This window comes from Tasmannia lanceolata, unplaced genomic scaffold (genome assembly GCF_043159265.1).
Source record: "Tasmannia lanceolata isolate RefF3 unplaced genomic scaffold, GAP_Taslan_0.1 ptg000003l, whole genome shotgun sequence".
In the NCBI taxonomy this organism is placed as follows: Eukaryota; Viridiplantae; Streptophyta; class Magnoliopsida; order Canellales; family Winteraceae; genus Tasmannia; species Tasmannia lanceolata.
Window position 1 is genome coordinate 13151758 of NW_027518680.1, and position 12248 is coordinate 13164005.

At 38.0% G+C, this 12248-nt stretch overlaps 1 long non-coding RNA gene across 1 annotated transcript; it reads right to left on the bottom strand.

Moving 5' to 3' along the window:
- Positions 1–234: 234 nt before the first annotated feature.
- On the bottom strand, positions 235–4179 carry LOC143861343 (uncharacterized). The gene is made up of 2 exons (XR_013239951.1): positions 3252–4179; positions 235–392 (listed from the first exon to the last, which is right to left on the bottom strand). It is a non-coding gene; the product is annotated as an uncharacterized LOC143861343 (long non-coding RNA).
- Between the last annotated feature and the right edge of the window lie 8069 nt (positions 4180–12248).

Genomic DNA, 12248 nt, shown 5'->3' on the forward strand with positions numbered 1-12248 from the left:
CTTGAATAAGCTTCCAACATTGCCTTCACACATGAAATTTTTTTCCAAGAATTCAAAAATATGAAGTGGGGAGTGAATTTGAGTGTATGAGTGTAATTGAACTCAAGTTGGTGTCTTGATACTGGGCATGCATAACGTTATTGTCACGCCCCAAAGCCCACCCTGGGCATAGGAAATGGCAGCGCCATACACCTGCAAAGCAAGCTCTACAAGTATACAAGGCTAGCAAAACAATAACAGAATCACTCATAACATAAACTAAACAATACTGTCTTACATAAATTTAGAACAAAGTCTTACTATTACACAGTACTCACTATGCTAGATTTAACAGACTCCAATAGCCAATGATGCAACTGCACTCTCTTGAGATTTTCATGAGAATTCAAAAGCTGAAAAATTGTTAAACCACAGTTAGCTGAAAAGCTCAGTACATAATAAAGCACTACTCTAAGTGTAGGTCTAAGTAGGCCAAGGCTCAATAATGGTCAAACAGAATGGTCAGAACTGAATACCGAAGTCTCAAATAGAAAGAGTGGGTATAATGATAATCAAAAGAGTATGTCGGAACATAATACTGAATCGAGGCGCAATCGAAACTAAACAGTAATCAACGCTAGTATCAAAATAGAAGTCAAAGCCATAATCAAAACAGAAACCAAAGCCAAAAAGGGTGTCATGAATATCAGAACAATAGTCAATGCCAAATGGTGTTCGGAATTCAAAGTTCAGAATGCAAATTCTACTTTAAGATCATCGGCTTAGTCCAAAAAGCAAGTTATTTTCACCCCGACTGCCCGCGGGTAGGGCTGCAACTCGAGCCGGGTTTTACCCGACCCGCATCGACCCGACCCGAAAATAGCCTGGGTCGGGTTCAGGTTTCATGGGTTTCGGGTCGAGTCGGGTTCAGCGTTCAAAAACCCGCATGAATCTCGGGTCGAGCCGGGTTTGAAGGGGCCCGACCCGACCCGAGTTACATAAGTTATAGTATGTACATTTTTTTCTATTGTTAGTTAAAAGTTAAAGGGATAATTACATTTACACCCCCTCTAGTTTCTGAGACATCCACTTCCACCCCTATAGTTTAAAACGTGACAAATACACCCTTGTAGTTTCAATTTGTTTAAGGTAGGCCCCCTCAGCTGAAGGTTCGTCCATAGATTGAAGGGTTAGGATGATCCGATGGAGCTGATTTTTTGGGCACACCCTATCTATGTCAGGACCCATCAAATGAACGCTTTGGATCATCCAAACAATGTGGGCCCACATTATTTGGATGATTTTTTGGTAGTGTTTGGATTCGGGTAGGGGCCCACATTATTTGGATGATCCAAAACGTTCATTTGATGGGTCCTGACATAGATATGGTGTGCCCAAAAAATCAGCTCCGTCGGATCATCCTAACCCTTCAATCTATGGACGAACCTTCAGCTAAGGGGGCAAACCTTAAACAAATTGAAACTACAGGGGTGTATTTGTCATGTTTTAAACTATAGGGGTGGAAGTGGATGTGTCAGAAACTAGAGGGGGTGTAAATGTAATTATCCCAAAGTTAAAAGTGAAAACCCACGCACCCACTGTTACTGTATGTGAGTGTAATTTCTGCTTCTATGAGTTGAGTTGATTCAAGTGTTTGGTTCAGCATTGTTTGATTGTAATTACAACATTGTTTGATTACAGCATTGTTTGATTCAAGTGTGATGTGAGTGTCATTGTTTGATTCAAGTGTAATGTGAGTGTAATTTCTGCTTCTATGAGTTGAGTTGCGTTGCCAAACAAGAATTTTCCTTAAAAATTTGCGTCAACGTGAAAAAACCCGACCCGACCCTAACCAACCCGAAATTTATCATGGGTAGGGCCGGGTTTGGGAATCGTGGGTTTTCCGAAAAAAAACCCGACCAGACCCGAGATATTTCTCGGGTAGGGTTGGGTTCTCCAAAACCCGACCCGCCCGACCCGAGTTGCAGCCCTACCCGCGGGTCCAAAAAGCGTGTTATTGCTTACACCGACCGTCCACGGTGTCGAAACTAATTCCTCAAAGTTCAAATACAAGTCGATAAGGCCAGCATTTTATCACACTGACATTTTTATTTTTTTGTAATTTTATTAATAAAATATGACAAGAAATAGATTAATTATGAGTTATTATTTTAGATTGAGAAAAGGGTTCCTGCGCTCGAGCACAGAAACAGGGGTGGGGCCACATTGGGGGGGGGGGGGATTCAAAGCATTCATTTGATGGGCCCTTTCATGGATAGGGTGTCCACCAAAAATCAGCTCCAATGGATCAGCTTAGGATGTCCATTTGTGGGGTGGAAAATGGGCAGAGTAGTGGACAAACAGACTACCACGGTGGGTCAGAGTTACCGATTGTATTACCCCCATATGGCAGGATCCAGAAATAACCCAAGCCTCCACCAAAGTGTCCAGAAACATAAGGTGAATCCAAAGTCAATAATAGATAGTTCCAAAGGTCCAGATAACAGATCCAAAGTCCAGAGTCCAAAACAGATATTTTCCAAAGGTTCAAGTGTCATATCAAAGGTTCGTAACTAACTGGAATAATCAAAGCAATGGCGGTAACAAAATCAATATGAGTCCAAACAAATGGTATCGAAGAGTTCATAAGGATGAGAGACAAAGCTCAGCAAAAGGGTTCCATAAGGGTTTCAAAAGTTCACTTTATAGGTAACTCAACAATATCGTGGCAAAGGCAAAAATCAAAGTAATCTATGTCGGTCAAAGCTAAAGAGTCCATATCATAACGAAACTGAAATCAAATGGTATATAGGATAATAAGAATGGCATGCTAGACCCAAATGATAACTGAAATCATAAAGTACATATTGGAGATACACAAACAATAACATATGTAATCAAAGAGAATGGGTTAACGGTTCACCCAAAGTAGTACGTTATTACGCATGGTTTTAAATTTCGACCGAAATCCGAAATTTTGGACTGAAATCCAAAATTTGACTGACACCAAAATGCATCAAAACCGAAACGGTCATTTATTTCAGCCAAAATTTTTTGGTCGAAATTTCGGTTTTTCCGAAATTTGACCCAAAAAATATGTTTTTTTTAATATTAATTTAATATTTCACCGAAATTTCTGTAATTTCGGCCGAAATTTAATATTGAATAAAATATTAGTTTTGGGTCAAGTACCAGATTTCGGTCGAAATTTCAAAATTTCACGGTCCGAAACCGGTACCGAAACCGAAATTTTAAACCTTGTTATTACGTACCTATATGTCGAATGTTTTCCCCACGAACTTGTCCTGAAGATTGATTACCTTGAATCGCAATCTACGCTCTCCAAGTCCCAAGTCCGCACGAATCTGAATGTCTAGGGTTGTCTTGAAAGCAAGCACTGCAATGACTTACTTTCCCCGAATCAATCTCATGGCATCAGCTCCAACGATAGTGAAAGATAAGGGCGAGTTCACAAGAATAGTTGCTGTCCTCGCGTCTTAAATCTTGCTTTCGACAATATGAAAAACAAGGGGATGTTCTCACCAAAACTCGATCTCACTACCTCCATGCCCAAGGGAAGCACCCTTTCCAATAAAGCTTTATTTACAAAAATATACATGACTCCAGTAGAAGATGAAGTCAAGTGATCGATCATCTCTCTCAAAGGCTTTCTACACCATCCCTAATATGCCATCCCCAACACCAATAATTAGAACTTGAAGAGATGGGATCCTATGAGTAAACCTCGATGAGACTAACTGATCCGATAAGGGGGTCGACTAAACACTAGAGAGTTGGGATTTTTATCTAACCCAACAAAACTTGGCTTCCTAAGGTCTTCTAGTAGATGGCACTTTGAGATTCCTTTCTTTCTTGGCTTTTGCTCATGGTACACGAATAGAAAAAGAATTCATCTATATATCCTTACTCATCCAACAATTAAACCCAAAGATAAGAGCTTTTGACCCTTCAAAATAGCAATATACAAATTCCAATAATAAAAGAAACCTTTCCTGTATGGACTCTACACCACATCCAGGTGGGACTCTTGCCTTGCTCGACCCTCTTTCACCGGATACATCTTCCTCAAAGCATACAACCCATGAACCCTTTTTTATCTCTAGACATATATATTTAAATATAGAAGATGATTTATAGCTTCCAATTAGAAGTAAAATTGGAAAGGCAATAAATCTGGACCGTCCCTGCACTTGGAATGGGAGGCCCCATCTATTAGCACTCTTAAAGTGGCCAAGCTCTTCCTTTTTTTTTATTTCAGTAGTAGTTGCCGTTTCAAACGGGGATCTTTCTTCCTTCTCCAACCTCCCAACCGAGAGAGAGAATCCTAGAAAAGTAGCTTACCTGTGTATGGTCAATCCTCTTTATTGTATAGAACCCAAAGGACTAGATACAATTAATCTTTCTATCACACGTCCACGCCCAACATGCCAATATGCTCTGATTCCTTTCCATCTAATTGATGAGTAGTAATAGCACTGTTTATTAACAAGGGTTGAACGTCCACTCATGGGATTTTGCCAAGACTAAAACTCGAACTGAAGGATATCTTTCAGTTGTATGATAATGCCTCTAACATCTTGTGATAAATACACTCCCTAAAATTTTGCAAGCCATATCTTTCAAACATCACACCTCGAATTTTGATACATACCCCCGTACCACTTATGCAAAGCTTACCCTCAGTTTTGATAATGGCACTCTATATAAGTTTTTAAGAAAATTTATACCCTATTCTTGATAAAGACACCCATTTAGGAATGTATCTTTCTTACGGCTGCCGGGTATTACAGTTATATAGGCTGAGATTAATTTCTGAGCCAAAAACCCTTCAAGAGCAATGTGGGACTAAAAACCTTGAGTAGAAATTTGTGTCCCTTTGACAAATCGAAGGCTTAGTAATCAATTCTTTTATAAAATAGCAATTTTTTGGTTCAAAACATGTGGTGAATTGAGATTCTAACTTCTTTTTGGTTGGTAAAAACCTATTTCTAAAGTTTGGTTTTATTGTAAAAACCTTGATTTCTCTATTCCTTAATAAATTTATCCTAATATTAGTTTGTCCTCAGGTTGGCGAAAGTAATTTTTTTTTTTTTATCTCATACATGTATAGATACAAGTATTTTTTTTTATCCTAACACGCGGGCGCCCGTAAGTGCCGTAGAAAATAGTGAAGTTGATTTAGGGCCTGTTTAATACCCGTATTTGCATATCAATAAGCTGGACATTTCTTATAAGTTGGTATAGGAGCTGAAGCTTAATTACAATTGCAAAGATTATGGACAAATGAAAGAGATAAGGAAGAGGAAGACCACAGAGAGGAAGAAAATGTTTTAGAGAAGGGAAGGAGATAAACGAAGTGAGAAAGGACATAGAAACATGGAAGGGTCTCGATCGAACCTGAAACCCTCATATCATTTTTTCATTTTTTGAGAAAAGATACTATTTATGAACAATAAAACAAACGATCTATAAGAGTTCCAAAAACATCTTTATACAGTATCATATTCAAGATTATAGGAGATTCCCATCCTATGTGAGACTTAACCCAAAACTTCTTGCTTCCTCAGCCAACATATCGACTGCCTCGTTTGCTTCGCAATATGTACATCTGGATCCATACTTAGCAAAACTTTATTTTAAACGGAGTTTTTTAAAACATGCTTTGTTGGTTCACCGTTTAATATTTTGTTTAAAACCTTTACAGCAAAAACAACTCCGTTTTCTTGAGGAAAATGTTTAAAACACGTTTTAGACGTATTAAACGCCCGTTTTTAACAAATATCTAATTTTACCCCCTGCGTTAACCAATACCGTATTAAACCCGAATTTTTTTCTAAAGTAGAGTCTTAGTAGAGAACTTGAGTCTCCCAAGAGTTGCAACTATTTGTCTATATCGCTTTGACCATCACTAGGAAGTCTCCTTAGATCCTTTGGTTAATTACTTACATTAAGATTATCAGCAATGTTGCTTCTCATTCAAAACTTGTGTGACATGTATCCCCCTTCGTTCCGGTTATAGAATGTAGCTAAACACAATGCATTGCAATAAGAAGCCCAACGAATTTTACTAGAAAATTGATTGCATGACTAAGAAAGAAACCAATCAAATCCCCGCATTTCATGTATCATAGAGAGAATGGCTAGTTCTGGTGCTATTCTCATTTTTAGTTTTCTTGGTCTCATAAACTCATTATCAAAAGATTGATCGTTGTACCAATGGAGTCCAAGATATTCAGGATGCGGTAATTCGAGCTAGGTATGAGTTTCTCATTCCTAGATGGTAGCACTACTCGGTTGCATAATTCGAGCTAGGTATGAGTTTCTCATTCCTAGATGGCAGCACTACTCGGTTGCAAGTATTTACCTTGTAGATTAGTGGTGTAAGTAGTCAATAGTTGAATTTACCTGGAACTTACCTTGTAGAATATTGGTAGTAGTGTTTGGTTGTGAACCTTGTAGGGGCCGTTTGGATACGCGGATTTTAGAATCTTGGATTTCCTCAAAATTGTAGGTGGGAGAAGAGAGAAGAAAGAGACCAGCCGTCGTTTTCTGATTTCTCACCCTTCTTTCCGACAGCAAGAGAGCAGGAGATCGTCCCATGTTTCTAGGTTTTAGAAATCTCACGATGGGGGAGAGATTTCTTACTTAAAATCCAAGAAAATGTTGTCAGGACAACATACAACAGCTTGATCATGAACCCTCTTTGACACTGTTTTCAAACTAAAACCTGGATTCTAAAATCTGCTTATCCAAACGGCCCCGTAGAGTAGTGGTATGGGGTGTCATTACCAATATAGAGAGATGAGAGAGAAGAGAGGGAGAGAAAGAGATAAAAAGCTAAATTCCCAAGAAATACATGTAAAATTCCACCCTTTGGATTTCGGCATGGATTTCATAGGGAGGGGACAAGGGTGACACATCAGTAGACATGCAATGATTAACCAGGAGACATCCATGATAGTCGATTTCCTAGAATGTCCATGCTATATTGGAAACCAAACAAGTGGTTTTGCTGACATGGCACCCAAATGCGAAGTAAAACCCCTAATCTATACAGGCTTTTGTGCAACCAAACGCACCCTTGTTAGGTAAGTAGAATGCAGGGGGAGGAGTTCGGAATTGGAAAAGACTGCGACCTACTTGGTTACAGAATTAGTATAAAAAAATTCAAGAAAAAGGAAACATAAGATAAACTTTTAAAAGCAATCATGTCCTACCCCTTTGTTGGATACATGCAAGAATGTAACCGTTGGATCTCCTTGCCATTCTTGCAATATTGCCGTTGCAACCAGAGACGGAGCCAAGGGGGGCAGTCCCCCCGTCCCCCCGTCCCCCCCCCCCCCCCCCCCCCCCCGGATTTTTGCCGATTCTTTTAGCCACCCTATAATTTCCAAACGTAATCTTGCACACCCCCTTGGATTTTGCCGAAATGTTTGCCTCTCTTTAATCTCCAGATGAAATCTTGCCCGCCACCGTCCATCTTTAATATCCAAACGAAATCCTATTTTGGAATTGATTTCCTTTCAAGTTTATCCCTCCTAAGATATTTCTCCTAATCACTCATTTTCTTAGAAAATTAATTAGGTATTTAAGGGATTTCATCTTGTTTCCAAAAACAGCTATTTTTGTGGCATTTTTATGGCATTTAGATCTTTATCTCTACCGTTCATTCTAAATTTCAACACCTAATATGTCAAGGCCTCTAGGGTCCAAAAGCAAGATACATTTGGAGTAGGAAGGAAGGGGAGACAAATATTTAAAGGGAGAAAAATAAGTGTACAACTGTGTCCATTTTTTTATGGGGTGGAAGGGAATAAAGTCCATTATTTTTTTCAAAAAGTAAGTTGGGCCCACTTCATAGGATGCTCCAAACCTTTCATATATTGTGCCACAACCTCAATAAGTTGTACTTGTAAATCATCTCCATAGGATGACCCTAACCCTCTGATTTGTAGAGGGACTGCGCATTATGGAAAATTTTATAAATCCGAGGGTTAGGATCATCACAATCCCCCTATCGAGATGATTTACGGGGTACAACCTATTTACATTGTGGCCAAATCCAACGGATAAATAGTTTGAATCATCTTATGAAGTGGGCCCACTGTACTTTTTGAAAAATACTGGACTTTAACCTCAAACACCGTATAAAATCTCCCCTTGTTCTAACCATGAATCCTATTTACATATTCCAGTTTTATTTTATTTTTTTATAAATAAAAAATGTCATAAAATTGAAGCCTCAGTTGATTATTATAGTACACAAATAAACAAGAGAAAAATGAGTGTTTTCATCACTAAATGGGGTCGAGAAATAAATGAGAATGATTTATTTTTTAAATTAAAAGCAATTTGATTTGAAATTTATGTCAACCTTTGATTTTTTTTACTTTATATTAATTTAGTAATTGTTATAAAACCACCATCCTCTGCGCCGCCCCCCCCCCCCCCCCCCCCCCCCCCAATAGAGCAAATTCCTGGCTCCGTCCCTGGTTGCAACCTAGTTGCTATTTGTGGATGATTGGCTGATTTTATGGGATTAGATTGGGAATGAATATTGGCAAGATACTGTACTCCTTCTCTTTATATATATTGTTGATTGGTGAATGTCCTCTTTATGAATGAAAGAATTGAAATCTCTCATTACTGTGGAGTAGGCAAATCTGCCGAACCACGTAAACTATTGTGTCCTTGTATTGTTTTCATGGTATCAGAGCATGATCCATAGCCTCTGTCTGCTCATTTTTCTTCTCTGCTTCTTCTATTGTGCTTGCTCGGTTGCAAAGAGTCAAGGCTTTCCCCTTTTATTGTTGTTGCACAAACATCGCCGCCTTGGTGAGACCTATTTCTCTTGGTGAAACCGTTTCAAAGCAAACCATTTCACGGGATTTTTTTGTTTCTCCCATTTCAAAGTCCCTGTTTGGTTGCTTATCTCACGCGTCTCTAGTTTTTCTACAATTTTAAAAGCCCTTTTACTTTTGGATGCTTATCCCATACGGCACATCTGGCCCATACAGTGCTTTGATTAGAATTCTCCTAATTGGCCAACCCTAGAAACTAGTAACTGCACCCACTTACCTTCACTATATCCTAATACAATCCCCATTCTTGATTATGGCACTCCCTTTTGAGTGGCATTGACTAGTGGTGCACCAATATTTCCGAAGTCTTGGTTCGTCTCTACTGTGCTCTTCGTCTCATCAATACTGGTACACTCGCTCCATAGTCTTTTTAATTTGTGAATAATGGATGATAGTGCTAAATCTAAGGGTAAAACCATTCTTCATGAGTCCGAACATAATACTGGGATAAGACTTACCTTTGTTCCTCTCAATGGGCTAAACTATGTCTCATGGTCTAGAGCCGCATCTTTAGCCCTCGAAGGAAGATCAAAGGCAGATTATATAAATGGAAAAAGGAAAATCCCTAAAATAACTAATCCGAATTTTGAGGAATGGCAAACCAATGACCAATTAGTTATGTCTTGGATTTTAAATTCAATGGAGACGGCTGTAGCTAAAATATTCACACAAGTTGCGAAATCTCTGAAGTCAATCAGGAAAATAAGACTATAATTGAACTACTTGCCACATTAAAACCCATGTGGGATGAATTAGTTGTTTATTGTCCTCTTACTACTGATATTGTTGAGTTAAAAAGGAGGACTGAACAAGAGAAAATTTTCCAACTCTTGCGTGCTTTAAAACCTGAATATGAGCAGGTTCGGAGTCAACTTATTCTTTCTTCAGAATTCTCAAATTTGTCAAATGTGTGTGCTACCTTAATAAGGGAAGAAACTCGGAAAAAGGTTATGAGTGTTGCATAAAGTCCGAATCTGAAACAAGTGAAAAATCTGCCTTTAATTCATCTAAGGCAAACTTTGAGCATAATAAAAGGGCTAGAAATAATGTAGTTGAAAAAGGAGAACATAATAGGCCGAGTACTCATGGAAGAGGTCAAGGAAACAGACACCCTCTTCGTTGTACTCATTGTGGAAAATTTAAATACACTATTGATCGATGTTGGGTAAAGTATCATCATTTAAGACCCAATCAAAATAGAATAGGTGAATCTTCCTTTGCTCAGACTCCTGATACTCAAATCACTATTGGAAAATTGGCTCACCTTCTTCAACAGTATGAAAAAACTGGTTCATCCTCCACACAGGTCGCAGCTCATGAAACAGGTAATCTCTATGCTCTCCAATCAACAATCTCTCATGATCATGGTAATTGGATTATAGATTCAGGGGCTACAGACCATATGACTAGCAACAAAGATTCCTTAACTTATTATCAAGATGTGTCTAATAAAACCCATGTCTCCATTGCAAATGGTTCTCTTCTTCCAGTCAAAGGGATAGGAAGAACTAATTTCTTTTCTGAAAATGCAAATTCTGATGTCCTTTTTATGCCCTCATTTCCATCAAATCTTCTGTCTGTTAGTAAACTTCCTTATAACTTGAATTGTAATGCAATTTTTTCTCCATCCACTGTTCTTTTTCAGGACCGGGTCACGGGGAAGACGAATGCCTCGAGGACTTTACTATTTAGATCAGAAGAATAAAGCCTTGATTGCTAATAATGGTGACCTAAGTAAGACTTGGCATTCTTGAAGTTGGTCATCCTTCTAATAAGGTCTTATATTGGTTGAAACATGAATTACCTTCAGTCTTTCATAATTGTGATGTGTGTAATTTTTCTAAACAACCAGGACTTCCTTTTCAAGCCTCTGAAAATAAGGCTAAAAAACTTTTTGAATTAATCCATTCTGATGTTTGGGGACCAACCCCCGTTGAGTCCTACAATAGACTGCGATATTTTGTGCTTTTCATTGATGATTTCTCTAGGATGACCTGGATATTCTTACTTAAATTTAAAAGTGAGGTTTTTGAAAAATTTAAGGAATTTTCAAATCAAGTTAAAACTCAATATAATGCTAAGATCAAAATTCTACGTTCAGATAATGGGACTGAGTATACAAATAACATTTTTCAAGAATATCTTAAAGATCAAGGCATTTTACATCAGACATCATGCATATACACGCCTCAATAGAATGGAGTGTCTAAAAGGAAAAATAGATACTTGTTAGAAGTTGCTCGATCTATCATGTTTGAGAAGAGTGTTCCCAAAAAAATTTGGTCCAATGCTATCATAACTGCTTGTTATTTGATTAATAGACTCCCCAGTAGGGTTCTTAGAAATAAGTCTCCTCTTGAAATTTTGAAAAGTAGAAAAATTGTTTTATCTCATTTACATATTTTTGGATCTGTTTGCTTTATTTACAATAATTCTCAAAAGCGAGATAAATTAGATCCGCGTACTATTAAATGTGTCTTCTTGGGATACTTCTCTAGAGATGTAAAATATAATGAAAATGACTCTTTCTTCCAAGATTACGATTCAAATAACTCTGGAAAAAATGACTCAGGAGAGTATTCTCGAATGGTTCCTACAATAAATGGTGAAAATAGGAAAATTGTTGTTCAAATTCAAGAAGATCAAGAAAGTTTTGTCAATAACGATGAAGAAAGTGAAGGAGGACAAGGAGACCATGAACAGGAAGTAGCTGTGACCCAATCCCTTGAAGAAGTTCACTCTCCTGATTCTCCGCCCTTACGCAGGTCTGATCGCACCCTCATCCTCCTTCTCACTTGAAAGACTTTTTTACATATCATGCGAGCATGTTTCCCATCCAAAATCATTTATCTTATTGCAATATGTCGGCTTCGCACTCTACATTTCTTTCAAATATTTCTAATAAAGTCGAACCATCATCTTTTCATGATGCTAAGTCCTAACCTGTGTGGAGGACAACCATGAAAGAAGAGCTTACTGCATTGGACAAGAAGCATACATGGGATATAGTCCAATTACCAATTGGAAAAACACCAGTCGGGTGTAAATATGTTTATAAAATCAAATATAATAGTGATGGCACAATTGAACGATACAAAGCAAGGTTGGTGGCAAAAGGGTTTACCCAAACCTATGTGATTGATTATAAAGAGACTTTTGCTCATGTTGCTAAAATGGGAACCGTTAGAATCCTTTATATATATATATATATATATATATATATATATATATATATATATATATATATATATATTACAGTAAACCATAGATGGAACCTTTATCAAATGGATGTTAAGAATGCCTTCTTCCATGGGGATCTGGAAGAAGACGTCTATATGAATCTTCCTCTCAGACATCCCATGGAAGGGAAGCCTGGAATTGTGTGTA